This window comes from Meles meles, chromosome 11 (genome assembly GCF_922984935.1).
Source record: "Meles meles chromosome 11, mMelMel3.1 paternal haplotype, whole genome shotgun sequence".
NCBI classification, from domain to species: domain Eukaryota; kingdom Metazoa; phylum Chordata; class Mammalia; order Carnivora; family Mustelidae; genus Meles; species Meles meles.
The window spans coordinates 92410664-92432852 of record NC_060076.1 but is presented as its reverse complement, the minus strand read 5'-3'; the positions used below and the strand labels follow the sequence as shown (position 1 = coordinate 92432852).

The 22189-nt window shown below is 44.9% G+C and overlaps 1 protein-coding gene and 1 non-coding gene across 3 annotated transcripts in view; one reads left to right on the top strand and one right to left on the bottom strand.

Annotated features, from left to right (window-relative positions):
* Nucleotides 1-22189, top strand: part of GLIS3 (GLIS family zinc finger 3) — a 504385-nt gene that overhangs the window by 242396 nt on the left and 239800 nt on the right. The gene's annotated exons all lie outside the window — the stretch shown is intronic.
* On the bottom strand, nt 932-1038 carry LOC123953666. Its single transcript, XR_006820928.1, has one exon. It is a non-coding gene; the product is annotated as a U6 spliceosomal RNA (small nuclear RNA).

Genomic DNA, 22189 nt, shown 5'->3' with positions numbered 1-22189 from the left:
TGTTTTATTGATTGTTTCCTTTGCTGTGAACTTTTAATATCCTTTCAAATTTGGGGTAAGGGACAGACACCTTATTAAATCACTTAGGACACACTTAGGATGGGCAAAGTAAGGGAGAATTGTATTTTTCGTCTGTTGACTCACTTATTTCTCATTTCAGTGAGCACTAATTGAGAACATTGCTTTTTCTTACCTCTCTCTCCCTTCTAGTTAACTAACGGAATCACCAGCTATTTATTAATCTTATGTTTTGTGTGAATAATTGGGCTAAGCAATGGGACTACAAAAGAAGATAAAACCTAATGCTTGTTTCCAAAAGGAGGCAAGTCAGTTAATTATTGCAAGTAGCCTGAGAGGAAGGACTTATTTCTATGCCCCTAACTTCGCTTTTATTATTTTCTCTGTACTATATTCGTTCTTCTTACTCCCTTCGAGAAACAATTCTCATAGGGCCTGTGGGGAGAGAGGACAAATCCAGATCTGCCAGGCTGTGATCAGACCTTGTCTTGCCAGTGAGCTGCGTTCCATGGGTCATGAACTAGTAGAGTTTACTGGTGAGTGACTGAGCTGTGGAGTCTCTGTGCAAGTGATCTGAAGTCCGCCGGGCTGACGACACGCCCACTAACCATGGTGCAAAGTGAACAGTGGTGACATGGGACAAGCAGGGCTGGGTGAATTCAGAATCCAGAGTGTGTGTGTGTGTGTGTGTGTGTGTGTGTGTGTGTGTGTGTCGGAGAGGCAGGAGGAGAGGGGAGGACCTCCTGGAGGACATGGTGAGGCTTGGACTGTGTGACAAGGTTGGGGGACCCTTAGGACCCATATCTGTCGTGTCACGCAGACACGTGAATACTGCGTATTTCTGTATTCGGTGCCCAGTGAATATTCGTCTCATATATACGAATCCTGTGTTGTTGTAAGGTTTTTTTTTTTTAAATTTCCTATTGTTTTCTAACTTTGGTGTGTCATCCTTGCATGAGGGCCACGCTAATCTTCTCTGTACGGTTCCAGTTTTAGTGTGCGTGCTGCCGCAGCGAGCACTGTTTTCTAACTGTGAATGTGATTGTCAGGAGAGCTGTCTGCTCAGCGATGTGAGGCCGGAGTCCACATCCTGCTCTGTTCTCCTCCACGGCAGGGGGCTCGCAAACTGCTTCCTGCTCCAAAGGATCTGGCTGGAGTGTTCCCACCAGGGGAGTGAGGTTTTAGATCTACCTGGAAATTGCTGATGGTTGTCCTGTTTTGTGCATAAGGATATCATCTCAGAATCCATTTTTCCTTTTCTTCCTTCGATCTCAGAACTTTTCCTCATCTTCTGCCGACAGTGGTTCCATAGAGTGGGGGCTCTGCCTGTATATTCAGGGCTCTCACGTGAAAGAACAGTGCTCATATTGCCAAGATAAGTACAGAAGGGATAATATATGTGAATCTACCACCTAAATTAGGAATGGCAAAATATCAAAGTACGTTATGTTTTTACGGCTATTCTAGCTCTGTACTCTGACCGTAATAAACCTCATATTTTCACTGTTATCTCTTAGCAGTATTTTAGCTTCCTCTTCCTTACCTCCACTGAACATGGATTATTAGCAGCAAACTAGCATAATAGTTACTTTTTTTTAAAATTTGAAACTTTGCCATATTTTCATGGTCAGTCCCATTCCATTAAACAGTTATAAGTGACGGCCACGTGTGTGCAGAGCACCACACTAGAAGCTCGTAGAGGCCGTGAAGGTGAGGAGTGGAGAGTTGCTGCCTTCTCGGGGCTCATGACCCAGCAGGGAGGGCACGTGCATAGATCATTCTGTTCGCAGGCTGTACAGCACGTGACAATGGAAGAATGGCACGGCTCTGTGGGAGCTGAGGGGAAAATAGGATAATCTACACAAAAAATCTACCCCAGATTCATGGATTTCTTTGGTTAGTGAAGTTGTTTCCACGATGCCTAAAATCCCCACTGTGCACAGGGCCAGGCACCTCCTCGGACTGGGTTAAAAATTAGTGCTCGTAGGTGGTAAAACACCTCAAGCTCATTAAAAGGATATACGGTAGAAAGTAGGTCTGTCTCTGACAAATTCCATCGCTTTTTCTCTCCAGAGACACCCACTTTTCACAATTTCCCTTGTGTGATTAATTGTGAAAGATTTGTTGCTGATCGGTTCTTTTGAAATTTCATTGCCTTCAACCAAGTGCAGTGAACATTCCACAAACGTGCCCGGTGCTGTGTTAAGACCTGGAATACCAAGACCAGGACTCTGGTCTCCGAGTGTTCACAGTGTGGGACTTCTACAGGTAGGGCTTGGGCTGTAACCTGTTCAGTGATAGGATGGAGACACGGGCTAAGTGTTCTGATAACTCGGGGAGGGAGTCATGACTCACGCCCCAGAGAGGTGCTGGGGCTGCTTCACGGAGACCCTGATCTTCCAGCTGGCACTTGCGGGTGCAGGTTTCACTGGGCTGAAGGAGAGGCAAGTGAATCCTTGGCCCTCAGAACCACATACTCAGAGAAAGAGAAGCTTGAAAATGTATGTTGGTCAGCAGGGCTAGGGCGTAAGATACGCGTAGTGGTAGATACGTCTGGAAGTTGAGGCCAAATTACCAGGGGCACCGAATTTCGCATCCTGCACAATTTGGACACCATCCCACTAAGGGCGAAGGGAAGCAGTTCAAAGAGTATGGTCATGGTAGGGAGATGAGGCGTGACTGTCTTCCAGAAGGATAATTTTGGTGGTCCTTGAGGGCTGGAGCGGATGGGAAGGAGGTAGAAGTGTGGGGTTAGTTAGGTTATAAGTTAGATTAGTTAATTAGTTAGATAAGTTAGGTTAATTAGTTAGATTAATTAATTAGTTAATTAGTTATTTAATTAGTTAGATGAGTTAGGTTAGAAGTTAGGTTATAACTCGGGCCATAACCTGAGCCAGGATGAAGTGAGAAGGCAGCAGTGGGAATGATGAGAAACCAGATCTGAGAGATCTCACAGAACAAGCGACGGGCTCTGAGGACAACAGGAAGGGATCAGGCCCATTCCCAGCTCGGGATCTGGGCTCCTGCTAAGGGGCGTGCGAAGATGAGTTAGACGGAGCCTTTGTCCGTAGTCTTGGCCCACAGTCTCGTGAAAAACTGAGCGTTCTCAGGATGCAGAGTAAGAAACAAGGAGAAAAAGCAGCCCTAAGACAACATCAGCTCTGCAACAGTGGGTCTTTAAAAAGCCCTCAGTGATAGAGGAAATTTTTCAGTGATTGATTATGCGGTCTAGAGCCGCACAGCGGGGGAGTCTGAATAAGGAGGAAGTGCCCCTTAGTGTCTGACTACCGTGACTGAGAAGTCAAGGGGAGTGGAGGCCGCGAGAGAGCTCGGCCAGTGACAGTGTCCGTGTTGGCTCCACAGGGCAGAGATGAATGACGTGGTGAGGAGGAAAGGTCAGAGGGGAAGGCCTCGGAGGGGGCAGAGGTGACTTGGTGGGCTCCATTGGCTGTCATGTGGCGTCATGGGAAGAAGTAGGGCTGGACGCACTGTCTCTCCTCCCACCAGAATGTTCCTCAGTGCACCCTGCCCCCCTGCGGTTGGTAGAAGAGAGGCCACATGAGGGAGGGAAGGGTGGCAGTAAGGAGAGATGGCGATCAGTGCAGGGGGAGGGAGAAGGTTCCTAGAGCCACCACGGGGCGTCCGTTCCCAGCACCGAAGCCTGGGCTATGTCCGTCCACTGTCTTCCCAGGCAAGCTGTTTTCTTGTTGCTGTTGAGTGTCTAATTTTATGTATAGACCCAAATGAGATCATTTTCTCTGGACTTTTTTAATTCCCTCAGAAAAGTTTTGCATCCCTTTGCTTATAGACCTCGATAGTCCCTTTTCCTCACAGATGGGACCAGCCCTGTCTGCATCTTCCTGACCCGCATCCGTGTGAACGCAAAAGGCGTCTCTGCAACGAGCACGATGCCAGATAGTAGAGAAGATTCCCGTATGTCGGTGGAGATGCCGAGATTCATGGCCACAGCCCCGACCTGGGGTCCTGGGAACAGTATCCGTCTACACAAGGGGGAAGCCAGGGAGTTTGCGAGGTCACCGGAGCCCAGAGCCTGAAAAGCAGCTTTAGTGTACGGCATGCTTCTGTTGTTTATAACTCTCTGTAATGTGTGGTAACAAAGAGCAGTGTGTGGTAACAAAGAACACTCTGTTACCACGAGTTATTTTAACCACCAGCTCTCGGCTGCTCAGCCTTTTTTCCCCCTTCTTCCTCACAGCTCCGTTTCTGGCTTCATGTCTTTGTCACCCACTTCCACCTCCTCCCCAGCTGCTCCTCGTCGTCTCCTTGTGTGAAGTCCTTCCCCGTGGCTGCTTCTCCTCCACCACGGAGAACCTGCTGGAGGCTTTGGCTTCGCACACGAGCCGTTTGCCTCTCTTTTCCCTCTTCTCGCACAGATGCTGCTCCCAAGAGTTCTTCATGCTTAGGGAACCCCAAGATGGACGGTGTTCCAGGGGCTCCTCTCAGTGTGAGGATGGAGGGGCTCCTCTCAGATGGGGGGAGTGCGTGTGCACGTGTGTGTGCACGTGTGTGTGTGCACGCGTGTGTCAGAGAGAGAGAGATGGAGAAGGAAGATGATAGATCAGAGGGTTGAAAGGCTTCATAGTCATTTTCTCCCTCCCAGAGGACTCCTTCCTGGGTGTTTAATGCTACTAAGCCAAAAACACAGAATAATCATTATTAAACTGGGACTGGAAAAGTTTTGTTTTGTTCTGAAAAACCTGGCCTCGGACTTTGAATAGCTTCTGAGCCCCGAATGGCTTCATCTTGACCCCCTGAAGCGGAGTGGGCCTTCAGATGGGACCTGGGTGTAAGTGGTGTGAGCCCAGAACAGCCCAGCAGAGGCAGTTTCTTTCTCTAGAGGTAATTTCTACATGGATCGTCTTTTATTTCTGGCCTAAAGTAGCAAGTGATACCAGCCAGTGTTGATGTAGGCAAATGATTCAGAAGACAGGGTCTACAAGAAGCTTGGCCGATTGCCTCGCACGCATTTCAAGCTTGAGAGTGATTTTCCAGCTCGACACTTCCTGCCGTGGATTTTTGTTTGTTTGTTTGTCTGGGTTTGTAGAACAGACCTGGTAGCCTGCTGAAATCCCTTTATTCTTGAGCGTTGTTGTACATGCCTTCGATGGCATAAATCATGCCAAGAAAGAGTATTTTAAAAATCTGAAGATTTCAATTAAAAAATCCCTGTGGATTGGCTGTTTTGCTTTTGAAAAGTCAATTAACATCTCCTTTGCTCATTTTCTTTACCTGTAAACAGGGGAGTTGAGCAATTCTGATGTCTTTCCGTTTCAAACATTCATTAGTAATCGGACAGACTCAGAGCTGGAAACTGGATTTCACTTTAGTGTCTCAATTCCATGTGCCAGGTAGCCGGTGCGGAGAGGGCTGTAGTAAGGATCACAGACTGCGGGGCTCAGTGGGAGAGAGTGGGGTATTGATTAGTGATGTCTACCTTGCATGCAGGCATTTGGGGTAGTGGCATGTAGTGTCTGGTTTGTTTCATTTTGTTTTTGCCCTTCCTTCTCTAACCCTACTAAGAGGGACCAGAGGGCAGTTGTGTTTTCATTTTGCACACATGCGTGCATGCACGCACACACATACACACACACACACCTCTCATTTGAACCAAACTGATGAAACCATGGCATGGGTTCCATTCCTTCTCCAGATGATTTGGCTTCAGTTAAATCACATTTCTCTTCCCTGCTTCATGTGTCTTAAACCAAAGGGAAGAGAGAAAAGGGTGTGAGGATGGCCGTTTTATTTTTTTATTTTATTTTTTTAAAAGATTTTGTTTATTTATTTGACAGAGATCACAAGTAGGCAGAGAAGCAGGCAGAGAGAGGGGGAAGCAGATTCCCTGATGAGCAGAGAGCCTGATGAAGGTCTCCATCCCAGGACCCTGAGATCATGACCCAAGCTGAAGGCAGAGGCTTTAACCCACTGAGCCACCCAGGTGCCCCAGGATGGGCGATTTAAACACGTCATCACTTCATGGGCATCTGAGTGGCTCAGTCGGTTTGGGGGTCGGACTCTTGAGCTCAGCTCAGGTCTTGATATTGGGGTGGTGGATTCGGGCCCTGCACACTCCACACTCACTGTGGATTCTACTTAAAAAAATAAATAAATAAAAATAAGCACATCACCACCTCAAGCCCAGGTCTTCTAAAATCTTGCTCGCTTGCAGAAGACAAGATAAAAAATGATAACCAGTTTCCATCTAATATAGTATAGCATTGAGCCCCACAGTGTAACTTTTTCATGATCATGGCCTTAGGATCAAAAAGGTATGGGGAATTGTACATGGGAAATTATATAAACTTTATCTTAAGTCTGTTCCAAAAGTGACTTTTTATATTTTTTTTTATAATTGCTCTAGGATGTTTGACAAAATTATATTTCAAAAATATCCAGGTGAAGAATGGAGAGCTTGAAACTGTTTTTAGAATGCTAGATGGGAACGGGTGATGTTAATCAGATTTCAAGGCTTATCTTGACCCGCTGTCTCTCGGGACACTGATCAAAGTTTTGTGAATCCTTCTGGTGCAGAGCTACTCATTAGAGTTCTCAGCACATAATTATGGACTGTCAGAAGATTTCGGTTTTGTGTAATAAATGAGTAGCATGCCTGCGGCTTGCTGAGGTGTTAGCTTAATAACCTCATAAGATAGGTTGTTTTTCTTCTCCCTCAAGACCTAAGCAGTCTGGCTTATGCCTCGTCCACCCATCTTAAATGGAGGTGAGCAGACTAGGACTCAGATTTCTTTAAAAGTTTATTTCTAAGAGGAAGAAACCCCAATTCTTATGTTGTCCTCTTTTCCTTTGTTCTTTCTTCTTTTGAATTGGAAGCATAAGATTTTGTTTTTATGCCTAACCCTTGGTGAGGATGTCTACGTTTTCCTCCTGCCACGCACGGCTGTATACAGTAAGATGTTAGTAAATCGGTGCTGATGAGCAGTGCCACATTGAAAGTGCTGCTTGCATGATCCTCTTACTCGGGGATGCAATTATTTCCCCTGGTTTTGACAAGATGTCAGCTGTGATATGCACAGAGCAGAAACATATCCTAAGACGCTATAGCGCGTTAGAAATCTTTCCAGAGGAAAACTCAAGGATGTGTCTGGGGCTCCCCTTCTGACTCCATCCTTTGCCTTTGTGTGTTTGTTTATATTTAGATTATTAGCTGATTACAAAGCGGATTTAAGAAGCAGAAATCACTCTGTTTCATGATCACAATTAACAGGGGTTTCTAGGAATATTTTGCCTTCATTTTCAGTATAAAAAGATGGAGAGCGATTCATGATAAGTCATTCTACTGGTAATGGTGGTGGACGTACTTTTTAATGACAGCTTCAAGAGGGAAATGGAAGTGCCTAATTACCACAGGATTATACTGCACGTCTACTATGTGCTCTCCCTCTGTTGAGAATACGGGGACGCATCAGATACAGAGCCAGCCAGTGAGGAGTTTGTAGTCTAGTTGGGGAAGATACTAGTCAGGATAGGCTAGTTGCTGTAACAGACACCCAGGTGTCAGTGAGCTTATTTTCAAGTTTCTAGGCAAAGTTTATTTCCATCTAGTTGGGGGCTCTCCTTGCATTCATCCAGGGACCCATGCTCTATCCACCTTGGCTCCATCATTCTGGAAGTCTACAGCGTTCTCTCCATTTAGCCAGATGGGGAGCAAAGGAAGAGAGGATTACACATGGAAGTCTGAAAATGGGCAAGTCTCTACTGTTCACCCTCATTGGGTACAAAGGAGGCGCATGGCCCAATGTAGGTGCAAGGGGGGCTGGGGAATGTAGTCTGATAAACTAACAGCTGAATGCCTCTGACATCAAGGGCTCACTTACTTGCTTACAGCAGTAACATGCGGCAGAGTAGGAAGGGTCGACGGGGCAGAGCCCTGCCTGGGTAAACCTGGGAGAGAGGAACTGGATGCTTCAGAGTATTTTGAGAAGAAATCAAGTGGGTCATGTTTATTCCAGTTGTGTCTGGCACTCATGTCCCCACACAGCATGGTAGTCTATGTCTATGTTGGGATTCGAGTGCTTGGACCGCAGTGAGTATGAAGCCCATCGTGTAACCCGGGCACAGCTCAGGGAACCGCTGTGGTCACACGGTCTTGGAGCAGACTCGACCATCACGACCAAGAGCCATCCGGGGCAAGGCTGGGACAACATGCCGCAGAGCAGAAAGCCTGCCTGCGGATACCTGGTTGGTTCGTGGGACTGTGTGTGGCCAAGGTCTGCGAATGGTAAACAGAACCACCTCCCACTGTCTAAGGGTAAAAGAGGCGTGAAGGTTGCATGGGTGGGGTGGGAAGAAGAGCCCGCAGCAGGCCCGGTTTGGGGCATCACTCCTGGCCAGCCTTGTGTTGCCTGCTCCTTCCTTGAGCTTTCTCAGCCATGATAGATCTCTCATGCCTTAGATTGCTTCCCATGGTGACTCTGGGGGATTTCAGGTTTCAGCTGACTATTAGACCTGTCCCATTTAGGACCAAGATTGGAGCCAGCAATCTGAGGGGCTAAGGCTTATTAGGGGAGCCTGGGTGACTCAGTTAGTTAAGCCTCTGCCTTCGGCTCAGGTCATGATCCAGGGGTCCTGGGATCGAGTCCCACATTGGGCTCTCTGCCCTGCAGGGAACCTGCTTCTCCCTCTGCCAGCCACTCGCCCTGCTTGGGCTCACTCTATCCGTCAAATAAATAAAATCTTAAAAAAAAAAAGCTCATTAATCCAGATAAGTAGTATTTTAGTGTAATATTTGAAGTGATCAATCTTAATACCCTCCCAAAAAACGCCCCATGATGGATAACATATAAAAATTTTAAATGGGACCAGGTCAGTATTACTGGTTTTCACTTTTGCTTCAACTCTAGTATGGCTCAACACAGCCCTATTCAAGAATCTTGTCTTTATTTAAAGTTTTGGTATTTTTTATATTGATGTTGATTAATGAAAGTACTGCATCAAAACGTTATTTATTCTGATTACTGAGTTGGAGGCCCTTAGACTGTGTGTTTGAGGTGAATCCCCACAGCTTACCCTGGACCGGACCCTAAAACACTTTCTTCTGTATCCCCAGGGCCTAGCATGATGCTGAGATGCAGTAGGTACTCAGGAGATGCTCAAGAATGCAAGGTTGTTGGAAAGATGAATGGGTGAACTGACAGGTGACACATCTTGGAATGGGAAGAAAGGATAAGGTGGTCCAGCAAGCACAGCCCACGGTCACCGGCTGGACCATAAGGCGGGTTGCTCGGTGGCCAGCATATCCAGAGTCGTTGGGTCTTACAAGCCCGCAGATTCCTGCACACTTTTCCAGCGGTGCTTCCCACACGGTCCTTGTTTGTAGTCTTCAGTGACCCTGCTATTTCTCATCTTTTAGGGAGGAGCATCTTCATATCTGTTGAATACCTACCTTTTTCTTTTTTCTTCTCTTTTCTTTCCTTTTCAAGTTTTTGTTTTGTTTTGTTTTGGTTTTGGGTGGCAGTGTTTATGCTTGCTTATCACAGCTATAGTTTATTGAATTTCTCTTGTGTGTTGGGTGTTTTTATTTAATTAATTGATTGATTAATTTAGAGAGAGCAAATGAGCGGAGGGAGGGGGACAAAAGGAGCAGAAGAGAGAGCATCTCAAGTAGTGGAACTGGTGGCTGCCCCTGGCTGTGGGTGGTAAAGCTAGGATTTCAGTCCATATATCTCTGGATTTCTTCAGAGCACAGGCCCTTCCTAGCACTGAGGACAAGTGTGGGGATAGAGTTGTTTTCCTGGTCATGACCTGAACTGTGTCTGCAAAGCAGAGGTGCAGAGGGAGGACTCTGGACCTGCCTGAGCCTCCCCTGGTTGGAGGAACTTCCTCAGAGAGGGAAATCCCATCAGAACAAGTTGCTCCAGTTTGCAGACATTCCTGGACTGGTGGCCTCCCCTTTACTCTGTCTTCTCTATGGTTTGCTTGTGCAGCAGGCGTTTAGGAAGGCAGCGTCCCTTTCTGAGCAAGCACAGGGCAGGCATTGAGGCAATCTGCTTCCTAGTCTGGCTTGCCCAGGATTTTAAGTAAGTCAAGTTCTCTAACTTAAATCTTTTCTTCTGCGAAGAGGGAATAATTGTGATACTTACCACTCACCACCTCTCTTGAGAGTAGTAGAGAAGATATAAAGAAAAGTTTCTGCAGGTTATAAATATCACCTATGCAAAATGTACAGTTTGGGATGTGTTTCAAAAGCCATGTGACCCTCTTTTCAGGAGGGAATCAAAGAAGGTAAAGATGTAAGCTAAAACTAAACTATAGTGGAAGATGGATGTGGGAAGACACCTTTAATATGAAATATCTTGTTTGCATCAAACTCTTTTATCTTTAAATAGTTGGAGTATCACAAAGGCCTGGTTCAATTTAATAATGGAAAACGAAAGCCTACATTTTGAGCAAATCATCTGGATTTTTTTTTTTTAAGGAAATGGCAGCTTAATAGATTTTGAGGGGGAAAGGGGGCATTTCAAACTTCAGATTTCTCTTATTCAGGACTTTTCAGTGCTCTCTCTGAGCTCTAAAGTAGCTAAACACACTTTTAGTAGCTTCACTGAAAGAAAGTACAGCCTGGAGCCAAGAACTTTCATGCCAAACTTTAAGCTAGAGCAGATTTTTAAAATCATGTTAGAAACCTCTGAAAGAAGGAGGCTCATAATGAAAAACGCTGACCTATTGTTAACAGCAGGCATGGCAGTGACTCAGTAATAATGGTTCCTGCACCGTGTTACCCCAGCCTGGCTGGAAGGGATCTCTTGGTTGTGGTCGAAAGAAGGGGCTGTAGACGGGGCAGCCAGGTGCTTACTAGGCACCCCGTGGCCCAGATCTTCTATTTTGCTTGAACTGTTATTGGGGCCATGTAGATGTCCAGAGAGCCCTGGACCATGCAAGAAGAATTGCATAGTTCCAGAATCATGAGATTTGGAAAGGGACTCAAGTTGTGTGGATTAGTGGTTGCCAGACTGGGCTCTACCAAACCCGAGTTCCACGGAATGATGGGGCCAGGCAGGAGGAAACAGGGCTCTGCAAATCTGCTGGGGGAGTGGGGCCAGGCAAGTAAGGGGCAGCAGGATCCTCCACACTCCCATTTCAGCCAAAGCACCTCTGCTGTTACATAGTACACGTTGAGTTGGGCATGAGATTATATTTGTGAAAAGGATTGCACTAACAGAAGTGCTTTTAAGACTAGTGATCTGGCTTAGCTTTCTCTCAGTTCAGGAACTGCCTTTATAATACCCTGGACATGAGGTTATTCCTTCTCAGTTTACCAGCTCCAGTGATAGGGAACCGTATCAGTCATGGTCCACTAAAGACACTAGGATCCTACCAGTCATTTTAATAGAGAGAATCCAGTATAAAGAACTGTTAACTAGATAGTAGAAAAATGAAAAGGTAAAGAAGGGGCGGGGGCAGCTGTCAGCTGGGATGACAGATGGGAACAAGGGGAAGAGTCAGAATTATGAAAACTTAGGAGCTCAGAAAAGGGTTGCAGGAGCTAGGAACCAGATCTCTGAGGAGGGAGCTGTGCGGATGAAGTTGGATCTGAGAGTGATGGAAAAACAATGAAATGAGATCACTTGAAGCTGCCAAGATGGAGAACCATCCTTGGGGTGATGCTGAAAGGATCAGAAGATCGTGGAAGGAGCCAGCCTTGCCCCTCTTGTAGCTTTCCTCTCGTGATCCCTGCAGGCGGAAGCCGACAGGGAGCCCCCTGGCATGGTCTGGCAAGGAAGAGTGTGACTGCACAGCCCAGCCCCAGCATCACGAAGCACAGCACAGAAGCGGGGATGCGGCCACCTCTACACGACACAGGGACTCTCATTCCCCCATGGCGTCCCCTGACATTGTTAAATCAGCTTTAAACGAGAAACAAGGAAGCAGACAGGAAAACAAAAGTCCTTTCCCTTTGGAGGGAATTCATCTTCCTGCCTGAGTTCGCCAGGCACACCCAGACCCTTCAGCCTGCCTCGAGGACATGTTGAATAGACATTTGGGTTGTCATCCTCTGGACACCTTCCAGTTCGTCAGTGTCTCCTTTAAATATAGTTCTCAGTTTGTCGGCACCTACCGAAAGCCTCACTACTGTGCATACTTTAGTCTCAGCAGTTCCAACTTTAGGAATTCATCCTTATGAGTCTTGCATGGTCTGCATAGAAATTTAGCTAGAAAGGTATTAATTTCAAAGTCGCTGATAATTTTAAAAAATTTGGGAGAAACCGGAAATGTTCAAGAAAAGGAGATTCGTTGTACTGTGGAGGACTTGGCAGGTGGTACAGACGACGATGAGGAAGGAAGTTTGACAGTATGATAAGAAAGGTGCATTATATTTTTAGGCAAAAGAGGCAGGTTATAAAATGGCATGCATGGCATCATTTCATTGTTGTACACACGTCCAAGTTAGAGAAACAACATTGGGACGGTAGATACTAAATGTCCAGGGTATGATTGGCTATTTTTAGGTGGAGATAGAGCGGACTGTTTCCATTTTTTTCTTTCTGTTTATTTGTATTTTAAACATATTTTACAATTAAAGTATATTTCCTTTTGTACTAAGGCAAAAATTAATGTAGTGCTGGGAATGGACCCTCCTGAGAATGGTTCTGATGTATCATCTGTCATCCTCCTGGCGTGTCAAATATATTTTTTCATAAGTATGTCTTCTTTATCTTCACTGGGACATCAGCGTTGGTGGGAAGATTGCTGGAGCAACCAGAAAACTGGAAACTGCCCCCCAGCTGTGTGACGTTGAACAAGTCTCTTAAACAGAACCTATGCTTCTCTCTGCGGAAAGTCCAGAAGGTTGTAGTAGATGATCCTCTTAGGCTGGCTTTAGCTGTAGATTCTGTGGTTTGCTGAAAATGCCGTGGCCAGATGGAGGCAAAATCCCATTTACTGAGGTCATGGTTGCTTCGTAGGTGACACAGGGGGCTGAGACCACAACTGGGTGCCTGAAACACAACACTGGGTCCTATGTTGATGATTTAAAGAAATGCCGTCTAGGAAGAGGTCTTGTTACAGGGGTTGAGCCCCAAACATGGCTTTTCGTGGTGATGGCATTTCCAAATTAATGGAATAGGGAAAACAACCAATCTACGCTGTGTTCAGGGATCACTTTGTAAAATACAGAGCCATGAGAGAATATAGTCCAGCTGGATAGAACCTTCAAATCTGACAAAGGAGGGAAAGAGTTCAGGGAGTGACCACTGAAGAACGATGGAGAGCAGGGATGTGACTGAGTCAAGTTCGCAGGGTTTGGCAACATCAGCCTTCTGGAAAGCCCTATCCGGAGGAGTAGATGAGTGTGTTCAGATGTATATGAGCCGCAAAAGGCTAAGAAAATAAGTGTTCAGAAAAGATAACCAAATTCCTAGAATTTCTGAGACAAAACCCCAATAATGAGGATACCAAGTCATGGCTTCTAAAAGCTAAGCAGGGTTTGGGGACCCACTTTGAAACGACCCAGCTCCTCTGGAGACTTCCTGACTCACAACATTGCCCATCACTTGCCTGGGTATAGCCTGACAGGTAAACTAGCAAGAAGATTCTAACCCCCGGGGTTGAGGAGGGAGGAGGATCCAGCTGGCTCGCGGGGAGGTGGAAACAGATGCCAGAGAGCAGGGGGAAGTGGCTGCAGCACAGTCCACGTGCAGATTTAAGTCAACAAAACGAGAAACCTGTATCTTGGCTCTCGATTTGTATCATGGGATTCTACGTGTTACTTTTTCAGTGACTATTTTGAGCAGGGGTTTCTGTCCCTAACCACATCAGACACACACACCCCAGCCACTAAGCACCCCTGTATGTGAAGTGCTGCTCTCTGTCTTCTGCTTGTTTTCATTTCTTGACACGTCCCATTAATTCTGTAAGGCCAATGCTTAACATTTTTCCCATATCAGAGAATAGGAAACGGAAGCAGAGAGAAGTGAAGTCCTTGGTGAAGCAAGGACTTGAACCCAGGCAGTCTGGCTCCATGATTTACACTCTCAGCCAGCCACCATGTTACGTTACCCTGTAGCTGGTCTGCCTTGGTCATGGTTGGGGAAGAGTGCTGTGTTACGACCACCCCCAGTTTCCCCTTAGTGGCTGTGTATTGTATTTGCCAGTGAGTTTGCCCTTGTGGTCCTACTGTGAGAGTCTGTCTATCAACTCTGTAAGCCGGGGAGTGGACATGCAGACTCCTTTTCCCAGTGAGTCCCGAAATATGGCCGCCCATGAATGTTTTAGAATGACCAGTCGGGGTGCTTACTAAAAAATTCTGGGCCCCCTCCAAGATCTTCTGACTCTGAAACTCGCGAGCTACGACCTGACAGTCAGAGGGTGTAACAAATCCCCAGGTGATCTGAAAGTATGCTGAAGCTTGAGAACCGCCCATTTAAGCATCCTGTATTTAGATGAATGTTCCCCACCACTGCTCTCACGCAAGGCCAACTCCAGTGATCCTTCTTGTAAATCTTTGCAGACAGATGTATCTCTGTCTCTGCTGTGTTATAGACATCAGGCGGCAGGTATTAGAGGAACAGGTGTGCAGCCCACACGTAGTGGTTGCAGGCTTATAAAGCTGGTTCCCAAATTAGAGATCGGCAGCCGTTTAAAAGAGAGAGAGAGGGGTACTTCCTTAAGGGGCCGATATTTGAAAAAACAAAGCAATAAACCGAAGCGAAAAAGGATCGTAACCGCACACATCATGCTCTATGGCTAAAGCATATGCTTTTATTTAAGTTATTTTACTACTAATTTGGATTTGGGCGCTCAGTTCTATTCGGGGCTCTGTGTGAACTATGAGATGATGAGTGTGGCTTCGTTAGGCTGCTAGCGCACATCACAAGGTCCTCTCTTTGAATTCACTTTTCTAGAAGAAAGAAACTAAACAATCACAACAACATCACAGTGATGTGACAACAAGAGGGCACCGTCCTGTCTAGAAAGCCAGTTCTCTGTAATGTGCAGAAATCTCTGTAATAAGCAGGATGTCATAAAAAAAAAAAAAAAGTTCGGCTAGACTTCTCAGTAAATTGTAAAGAGAAAAAAATGTCATGTATTATTTACAGTGAATGTATTTCATACATAGGGACTAAATCTTGATAGCTCAGTAATGGCTATTTAAAATATCCCTCTAAGTTTTATAGAAAACTCTTTCTGCTGCCTGAAAGTTAACCCATTATTGCCCAAACTTTACTGGTGGATTGAAGACATTGACTGCACTGTCGAGGGAGAACGGACCTGCCATGGAACCGTACCTACTCTCCACATGGGAGCGTTGTATGTTGGTCCTTGTGCGATTACCAACTAAAGTCTTCATAGCCTGGCTCTCTTCATAACCGCCCAAACCTTGCAGTGGTCGTGAATAGAAGAGGGTCCGTCTTTGAGGGCTCTGAGCTGTGTATGAGCCCATGTTCAGAAAATAGTCAAGCTTGGATATTATGATCAAGGCGAACTCTAATAGAGAAGATGAGTAGCTAGACAGCAGCCCATGCAGTCAAGAAGCACTGGCAGAGGCTCAGAACAGGAAGTAAAGGATGAGGGGACTATTTCCGCGATCAGAGAAGGCAGCCCAGCCCAGCCCTGCCTGGCCTTCTCTAGCATCTGGGATGATCGGTTGACCTAGCAGGTGGGTATGTACTGAGCTCCATCCTTTATGTTGCAAGAGCTCTTGGCTTCATGCCCTGGCAGCAGGGATGTTACCAAGGCAGGTGAATGCCGTCTATTGCGTTTCCCCTTCAGGTGTGTTTCTTGATCTTGTATTATCTCTTTGTGATGGATGAGTTCACATGGCTTTTATGAAACTCTCAGGACGACTTTTAAAAAGATATGTTTAAGAGAGAACTTTAGGAATTATAAAGCCACCTTAGTAATTTTGCCAAGGAGTAAAAATGCCAGGTTAGAAATTCTGGGTTCCAAGTAGTATGACAAAGGGAAAAGTGAATTTGATCGGCTCCAGCTGTCCCGGGAGCAGACATGTAGTAAGAGCTTCTAGAAGGTAGCCATATTGGCAGCTTTCTCTTGGGCTTTTTGCACAGTCCTCTGTTCCTTCACACTTTACAGATACCCGTGTACTCCTCTTAAAAAAAGTGACAATGTAAGGTCCAGGATAGGAAGCAAACTCCGATAGAGACTTCAGGATCATGGATCAATGAGGAATTGCTCATTTCAAACCATTATTCTAATCCAACCCCAGCACTCGGTGTTGGCAAAGCTAGTATGGTTTGATTTGAGGACAGTTTACTGATACTGCTGTTTCCCTCAGACCATTTCTAGACTGTTTAAAGGGTTCTTCTGTACCTTGAAGAAAGAAAAACTGCAAGATTTTGATTAAAGATGAGTACTTATGATTTTATTTCCTTACTCACATTGGCCCAGTGGTTACATAGAGATCTTCCATGAATATTTCCCATCACATTGTACCTTTGAAATGTACCCATAGGCATTTGAAGCCCTTGCCTCCCTGTAATGCATTGTCTCCTGATTGAAATTCAAGGGAATGCTTTGTGACAATTGTTAATTCCTGAGTGGGCGCTTTTGGTGTATTAACATGCTTTGAAATTGAAAGGCCTCACAGATCTCTTTGCATAATATTGGTCAAAGCATCACAAGCCAGTTTTAAGGGAAGAAAAAAGATCCCAGTGGCAAAAGAAAAAATAACGGCAAAGCTCGCTGTTTTCTGTGAGTGTACATGTGCATATCTCTGAGTGCTGAAGTCCACAGCCATAAAGCTGTGGGGAGGGGTAACCTTGCCGCCATGTTGTGAGGCTCTTCCTGTCTTAGCCGGGCTTCTCTGGCTGGCCCACAAGGAACTGTAAAAAGCTTCCTAGTAAATAATTGGAGACTCACTGGCACCAGATTAATTAGTTGATTACTTCATTGTTGAAATATGTGAGTGCTGATTCCTTGCTTTGGGTTCTTGGAATTTGAGTATTTGTGGCAGAGTAAAAACTCCACCCAAACTCTCACCTGAGTGGGTGAGTACGTGTACACACACACACACACACACACACACACACACTCTCTCTCTCTCTCTCTCTCTCTTTCTCTCTCTTTCTCTCTCTCTCTCTCTCTTTCTCTCTCTCTCTCTTACCACCACCTCCTCTGGGGTCTTTTTGGTCCCGGAGGGTTTAGAGAGACAGCCTTGTGTCTGGGGATATAGTCCTTGGTATCTGAGAGATCTTATTTAACAAACAGAATTTCCCAAGAAATAGTCCTTATTTTTCAGTTTGTTCATTATTCTTCCCTGGAGCAAATCTGAACTTACCCTGAGTCATTATCCATTAAACTGTTATACTCGGGAGAGAGGAATTCAGCACAGAATGGATCTGTATAGAATCTTCCTATAATGAGGGGGTTAGCTAACTGAAGAATCTGAAACACTTTTCTCTAAAGCTGTCTCAGCGATGAAATCTCAACTTGGCAGAGATAGTAAGGACAGGATTCAGGCCCAATATGTAAACTGTATGTACATACAAGTACTGTGGTGTGGATTGGGGTGTGTGTGTGTGTATATAACATTCTGAGTCCTGGTTACAGATAAATTCAGCCTGGACCAGTGGGATGGTGGCTGAAATAGCTGCTGGGAGCCTTGGTTCCATGTTCCCTGGGTCCCTGCCTGGATTCGACAGTGATATTGTCACACATGGCTGGAGCATGTCCTGTCACCCACTGGCTTCCCCTCCCAGATGGAAACATTCAGAGTTTCAGTGCTCACTGGAAAAGGCATAGTGTCCTTGGATTTGGCTTGTCTTTTAAAATCCACTGTGGTATTTTAAACCATTCCCAAATCTTTCATAAAAGACCTTTGGCAAAATAGCAAAACAGCTATAAAAGGCTATCGAGTAAATTTAATGGCTTAATTTCCCTGTAAGTATGCACCATAGACCAAAAAGCACCCCTCACACGTGATTTTATTGCAAGGTACTTTCTGTCTCAATTTCAAGTAGGCATTCAGTTAAAAACAAACAAACAAAAAAAATGTTTTGATCTTCTGGGGGAAAAAATAACTTAGTGTTTGACAGATAGGTGAGCAAGAAACTGGGTTTTTCAGAGAGTAAGTATCTATGAACGCCATCATGAGCTGTTATGCGCTCAGGGACTAGGACTTCAGTGTGTTTGTAGATCCATGTGCATTTCAATCTATTAATGATTTTTATATGGAGATATCTTATCTGCAACCCTGCTCTCCCCTGGGGATCGCAGCTGGAAGGTTTAAGAGCCTGGGGTTTTGAATGGCCGAGGAGCTGATCCAAAAGCTTAGCTACCAGCCGGGGTGCCTCTCCAATGGTTTTAGGTCCAGAGGCTGAAAGGGGACCCTGAGGAGCAACCTGCAAGTCTCAAAATCTGGAAGACAAAGTAGCCAATTAATTCCTCCATCATAAAGTTTTAGAGCTGGCTGGTATCTTAGAGATCTCCTCTGCTCAGCAAGTTCCTACATATTCAACAAGGCATTTTTATTGAGCCTTATCCGAGGCCCTCAAGGCTTCATAAAACTATGAGTTTTATAGTATTTCTGCTAATCCCATACATTTATTGGAACTAACTCATTGGCTGGACCTGAACAAGCCATTTATTTTTCTGGGCCTTAGTTCTCTCTGAGTAAGATGGAGGGGGGTCGGATTATAGATGATTTCTAAAATCCCTTATTCTGATATTCTTTAATCAATGGTCAGACCTGATTTATTGGTCAAATCTGCATGGAGGAGAGAAGTGGAACAGACATATTTCTCACACACGCACACGCACACGCACACACACACAGCAGAAAAACCCCAAAACCCTGTAGTCAAGAAAGAAAACGTTCCTTTGACAGCACTCTCTTTCGAGACTCCTCCATATGACTGTTCTGTCTCCTTCTGGGTCTCATGGCAGCAGCTATAGAGCACGTTGCTTGACTGTGCAATTAATGACAGATGGGATTGTCTCTTTTGAAACTTTTGCTCTTTGAGGCCCAGGATTTTTTCTAATACTTATTATTTTGTTTCTGATTGTGCAGATTAGACTTGGTCATTTTAAACAAATTGGAACGTTCAGAAAAATATGAAGGAGGAAAAAAATTGTAAATCCACCACTCAAATACTTAACATTTTTTGGATATCATATTAGTCTTTCTTATTTTACACACACACACACACACACACAGGTTTCTTTGCCTTTCTTTTTTGATTTGGAAGTTATAAATCCTGTTTTTAGGTTAAGATTAATTTATAATTAAATACTGTACAGATTTTTCTCCAGTTATCAAAATCATGAGTGAAATACTTTGTTGATTTTCTCCACTTGTATAAGGTAAGAAATATAGCATCTTTTAAACTACTTCCCTGCAACTGGAAATTTAATACCATTAAATACCAAATTTAAGACCATTATGATAATTTGGAAATTACTCTTTTTGTTATAGTTTACATTTTTAATTCAAAAGCACTTTTAAGAATCGGCTTTACATTTATATAATTTATAAATGACATTTAATTTTAATTATGGAACATTTAGTTTCTGAGCTCCTGCTTACAACCAGCCCTTCTATGCTAATAAGGTTTCTCCATTTTTGAGCTTTTCATTTCCAGTCCTTTCTTTACCAGCTGGTGGTATTTTGAGAATTGTTTTCAGGAAGAATATGTAGCATAAAGCTTTCTGACTTCAAACACTCTGAGGATTTTTCCTGTTACCTTTACTCAGGAGTGATGACTTCATAGGATATTGAATGATACATCATAATCTTTTTCTTTCAAAGCTCAGTGGTTGTTGCTTCATTTTATTTCTAGTTAGTATTGTGGAGGAGAAGTCTGGGATCAAACTATATTTGCAAATACTTTTTTTTTTCTTGCTTTGATGCCTATGTTGTTGGGGTTGTTTTTCCTCAAAAGGAGGCATTATTAGTATGTGTTCTTTCCTGGAATCCAGTTTGCTATTCTTTGTCTTAATTGTGTCTTTAAGTTTGGCAAGTCTGTTTTCCATCTCTGTACTAGTCTCTCCTTTTTAAAAAAGATTTTATTTATTTATTTGAGAGAGAGTGAGCATGAGCAGGGGTAGGGGCAGAGGGAGAGGGGTAAGGGCAAGACTCTCCACTGAGTGGGACGCCCAACGCAGGGCTCGATCTCAGAACCCTGAGATCATGACCTGAGCCAAAGTCAGACATTCAACCGACTGAGCCACCCAGGCGCCCCTCCATCCCTGTACTGTTCTTAGCTGCTCTCTTCATGAGCCTTTGCTCTACAGTTTCATATGTAAAGTACCTACTTAAATCTTGTTGAAAAGACACATTGCAAATTCTCAAAAATATTCTCCTGGCTCTTGAAGTAAAACTATTTCATAGGCATGCTTTGACTCTGATCCTTCACGGCTACTTCCTTCTTTTGACAACATCTTCTTAAAAGCCTTTTTTTAAAAACCATCTTGTCCTGGGTTCTCTGGTCTTTCCCTCACTGTTCAGTCCTAGAAAGGAGCTGCTTTGTTTATGCAAAATAAAGTGTTGGGACAGTGCATCAGACAGGGTTCACCAGGAGACAGACCTCCATGGGAATTTGAACGGAGACAATTTAATGTAAAGTATTATTAACTGGTTGAAAGTGTTAAGTACTAAAAAGGGTAAAGCAGGATACTGAGGAACAGTTGAATGGCAAATGCAGGGAGTGGTGTTCTCTAGGGCTGAGGGCCTGGGTGAGTACGGAACTAAGAATTCAGAAGATGGATCCCCTCTTGCCCCACGGAGGTTGAGAATCAGACGCCATGGGGAAGGCGGGGCTTGCTCCCGCCTGCCGTGGACGGGGGCCCCGGGTTGCTGGCCAGCCAGACCTGTTCCACATGAAGCCCCTGCTGGAAAGCCTGCGGGTCCCCGCTGTTAAACAGGAAGTCCCCCACCATGGCCAGAGGGCAGGGAGCTGGTCCATCGGGATGATACACACTGGAGACCTGGAGAAACTCCCTGGAAAATCTGTACACCCGGGCCTCCCGCCCCTGGCAGCGGTGCATTAGAAGCTGGAATGGCACACTGGAACTAGGAAGGGAAGCCCTTCTTTCCACTATGCTTCCCCCTAGCTTTTTCTGTTGGCAAAGCCCAATATTATACCAGCTGGCAAAGGAGATATTTACAGGGTCCAGCTCTGGTATCACAGAGCAGAATGGAGAAAGGTAGGTTTGGAGTTGCCAGTAAATTGATAACTGACACAGATGAGGATCTCTGAGGATCAGATAAAAGAAGGAAGGCATCGTTTTAGTCTTGTCTTCTATCACCTGCTCAGAAGTCCAGCAGCCTGGAGTAGCAGGGAGAGAGCTAGGGCCATAGAATTGGTTGCAAGGAGGCTCAGCTTTGTACTGATGAGTTTCCTTTTCGTTCTTGCCTGACTACCCCCGGGTGCCTGGGACAGGGGCCCGTGCTTGGCAAGTGGCACAGACGGTCAGGATCAAGGGTGCACTGGGAGCACACACTAGAGGGTTTCCTGGCCAGGGGGATCCCTGCTTGGATGCTTCTAGAAACCCTGCTGGGGGCTGCCCCACCGTTCTGGGTGTTAATGAGCTCCTGCTGGAGTCCTTTGCTCTCCTGTACCTGGAATCTGCCTGTACGGTCAGCCTTCCCCACAGACGGGTACTATTTGCTCTTTTATTAAATAGAAAGGCCTTGAGAGTTCGGGTGTATGAATATGACCCCTTCTAACTTCCTTAAAAGATTTAACTTTTCCTGTTTTTTATATTCTTCGGGTTACTTCAATGATATTATGGAAGGGGGCAGAGTTAGATGTGCGTACTTAATACACCAGCAAGTCTCCTTTCTAAATGTACCACAATTCTCTCTCCCTATACTTGTTTTAACTTTATATTAAAAAGTCCAGTCTTCTTAGTCTGTATTTTCCATGCCCTTTCCAACTGAATTTAGAACTGTTTGATGCCATCTCAGGGCTAAAAATAAACTGCATGCTTTAACTGTTTAATTTTTATGAGGCCCATCTATACAGATAGTGTAGCCAATCTAGCGTCTTAAATAGAACTCTTCACCTGGAATATTCTGTGCTTGTCACTTTAGTTAATTAGCATCACACTGACTTGTGGATTTAGAAACATTTGGATTCTACTACTTCATCTTTTTCTGGCCTGCAGGAAACGTATAAGGTTAATACAGAGAGTTTTCTATTTTAGTAAGCCCGTTTGTTAATTGGTAGAACAT